This window comes from Stegastes partitus, unplaced genomic scaffold, assembly GCF_000690725.1.
Source record: "Stegastes partitus isolate 25-593 unplaced genomic scaffold, Stegastes_partitus-1.0.2 Scaffold59, whole genome shotgun sequence".
NCBI lineage: Eukaryota > Metazoa > Chordata > Actinopteri > Pomacentridae > Stegastes > Stegastes partitus.
Window position 1 is genome coordinate 900775 of NW_007577790.1, and position 3901 is coordinate 904675.

A 3901-nucleotide genomic window follows, 5' to 3' on the forward strand; every position below is an offset into this window, starting at 1 on the left:
GTGGAAAGTACCTACTGCTGTCATACATGTTTGAACTGGAAACAGATTCTGAAAAAGAATACTGACACAAAAAGTCACACCTTGCAAGTTGGACTCTTAGGTTTCTTACATGTTTTGAGGTTGCTATGGGTACATGGCAGCTTCAAGGTGAAACTGCTCAGCCATGGTGTTGATTGATCATTTCATTTATGATGCGTCCTCCGGCACATAAAAAACTCCATATGGACATGTTGCTCATACTATTTCTAAAAAATTTGCACCTGAAGAACATCCCAAAAAATTATCAGTAAAAGCTGCAAAGCTGTTACACCATATCAACAAGCTTGGGCTCTATGGATAGGAAAATTAGGGAGAATTTTGACATACAATAAGTCTCTCTGTCGCCATTACAAGACCAGGATAGCATTTGAAAAAATCTGAAATGTCCCTTTTCTTCCCCATTAAAATGATAAATTAGTTAGTAACTAACAGCCTTACAAGAATGAGTCAGTAAACATAACACACAATACATCATAACAACGCCGTAGCCATTTTAGTCATAGTAGTACTTAGCAACATCTTCAGTAAATGTGCTACAGTTGGCAACTGATTTTACAACAGATAAGATCTGGTACCATTACTGAAAATTTCCTCAATGGAAAGGACTAAATGCTGGTCTGTTTTTTATAGTTCTGGCAACTATTCCTCATCATATCAGCCTTAACTTCATTGTATTGATCAAGTTCATTGCAAATGGGTCTACAAACATGAACAATTGATGGGCTGTAAACAGACCCCTTGGTAAGCCACACTTATTTGGAAGAGAAAAGAAAAGCCAACAGTAAAATGATTACCCAAACCATATAATGAATACAATTACAGTTTATAGGCCAATTTCAGGCACAAGTAGGCCTTTCATAGATTGTTGTTTTTGTATTTTTATTTCGGAGTACATGCACATATGTAGGGCCCTTTGTCCAGATAAGAAGGTAACACAACAAAAGAATGGATGATGAAATGGAGGCTCAAAAGGAAAATGGTTGAAAAAAGCCCCCTTTAAAAAAAAAAAAGAAAAAAAAAGAGGGTCTTGTTTCCGAGACAAGGGGGAGGAGGTAACAGAATCTCTTTGTGAGTGAAGTCATTGGGTCTCCTGTGGGAGGGCATTGATCGGAGGTGAAACGCTGAGGTAAAAGGGAGCACCAGATCAGATTCTACCCACACACATACAAACACACACTCACATGCACACACAAACCCAAGTTTACTCATAAAAACAGTTTACGCACACACTTTTGTTGGCATGCAAGTCAAGCCACAAACTTTTTCTCCTAATCAACATCACACTCACAAACGCATGTACGCACCACCAGAATTAGACACTGATGTTCATCAGTGTTAAAGCAATCAGACAAAACATCAATTCATTACACCTGTACTGTGAGAATAACATCTTTTGCCACAGGCCGCACTTTAACGAACACACCTAATGCCTCAAATCAGTAACAAATTGTAATGATTTTCGATTTATTGCCAATCTCAAAATGATTCCGTGAAACAATAGCTCACAGTTTTAACTTGGGCTAATGGTTCTGCAGGAGCAGTTGAGCCATTAACACCACCATGATTGTTTGTCTCTGAATGTGACTTGCCTCCCTAAGCTTAATCATGAAAAATGCTACGACACTTGCCCACAGAATGAGAGCCATAGCTAGTGTTTGAGTTCTCTCTAAGCTGCTTGTTGCTAGGTAACCTGCATTTATCAACCCCCTTTACTATTTTTTTTATTGTACTGTTTTACTTTTATTGCATGTCTTGTTGCTGCATCCTACAATTGCTACAAGGCCTGCTCCACATTTGGAATATTGCCTTTTGTAGTTACTGTAACACACGCCAGATACAGTTTTATACCTCAGGCTATGGTGCTGTGACACATCAATACTTAATCTTACATTATACTTGTCTTAGATGATACTCTGCATGACTGTTTTTGTGTCTGTTTGTGCGCCTGGCTCCATGCGTATCTGTGTGTTTGTATGTGTGTGTGTATGGTGTAGACAGAGTCCAATTCCTCATATGAAACAGAGAGCAGGAAGGTTTTATCTCTAAAGCGCTGTAGAAAATGTTAGCGTTTTTGGAGAACGCTGGAAGGATTCACTCTGAGTTTATCAGTTTTCTACTATTTATATTGACACACTCAGAGATGCTCCTGCAGGTAAGATATATGGCGGCATGAAGTATGGCCTTGTCCACAGTGAGAAGGTACTGAACGCTATTTTGTGATGAGATGGGGACCAGGCCAAGGTGACCCTTCAGTAATATATGGGCTGCTGCTGCCAAGGCCTCCCAGGAAGATATTTGTCATCAGAGTCCCCCAAGTGTAAGGTTACCAGCAAATCAGGTTATCAGTCTGCTGTTTTTGTCAGGAATGGCACAAAAACACAGATTATCTTCTCAACACTGTTCAGAAACAGACACAGATGCACATATACAAAAACTAACACACAAGCACATACGATCATAGCCACCCTGTGTTAGGATGTTGTGTTGGCATGTGTTGTGTTCACTCCTTAACCCCTGACACTCAACTTAACCCCTGGCTTTCCAAATACGTTGGTTCTACTTACAAACTGGACATTCTAGAGAAGGTAATTGCTGCAGAGGCAATGACCTGATTTGAAAAAGATCCTACAAAGGAAAATGTAAAAATAAATGATGTACACGCTAAAATTTTCAGTTATTCATCTGACTTGTGTCCTCAAATGAGTTCTTGAAGTATCCCCCTTATGTAATGTAACAATGTTATATCTATACCATTACTGGTTAAATATGCTGTCAGCTGTAATAAGATTTTACTTTTCAGTTTAAAACCAGTCAAATCCACAGCAGTGAAAATAAACGGTATAAGCTTCAGTCTAACATTAATTTACAGGGGACTGAAACTTTTGGACTTCTAAGAAATGGGAAGGTTTTTCTTAACACCCCCCACCCCCCAATCATTATTGCCCTTCCTGAGAGCCATTTATCATTGGTATGCCAAGTTTATCTCTTCCTATAGCCTGGGGCACACAGCCACAAAGGATAATCACACCAAGACAGAACTGTGCTTTCATAACTGGGAATATGTAAAATGTTTATTGAATAATGAATACGTCCGCCAGTGAGCATGTCCGCCCCACATCACCTTGTTGCTATACTGGTGAGGCTGGCACTCCAAAGAGCATGAACTCTCCCGCATAGCAGCAGCAGAGTGTGTAGGCGGGAACAGGGTGGGGTGGGTGGGGGGGGGGGGGGATGATAGATAAATGCAGCATTATGTGAGAGGAGGCAGGAAGCTGCAACATGTCAGGATACAGATGCTTGCATCTCCTTCACATTACCTCTACTGATGTGTTTCAACCCACAGCTTTAATTGTGTTTGCCTTGAAACACCAATCTCCATGCCTGCTGCTGTGGCGGCAGAGCAGGGGTTAATGGGGGGGTCAGGCACCCTCACAGTAAGTGCTATATGGAGCTGCTCAGGATTGTGAAAATATTATGTTACATCTGGGCTGTATATCAGTGTCCCACATGTTCATTACTGTATGCTTCAGCTATTATCATCACATATCAGAGTGTATTCCCCAGATTCTCAAAGTATTCCGAGAAATCTTTATTGAAAGTTTTAAATTCTCTTTTTAGCATTACAATGGCATTACAATTACATCATGCTTTGTTTAGTCCACTATGGCCTTGTGAAGAGCTTTAAAAAAATGTACAGTATCTTTTTAAATCTAAATTTAACCACAGCAATATCTTAGACCAAACGCAGCAGACAGTCTGGTGAGTGAAGACAGAAAGCCTATGATGGCCTTTTTCTCTCTAGGGATGTAAGCTGTGGCAACCTACGTAGAGAAATAAGCCCTTTTGCAAGCAAGAGTTGACC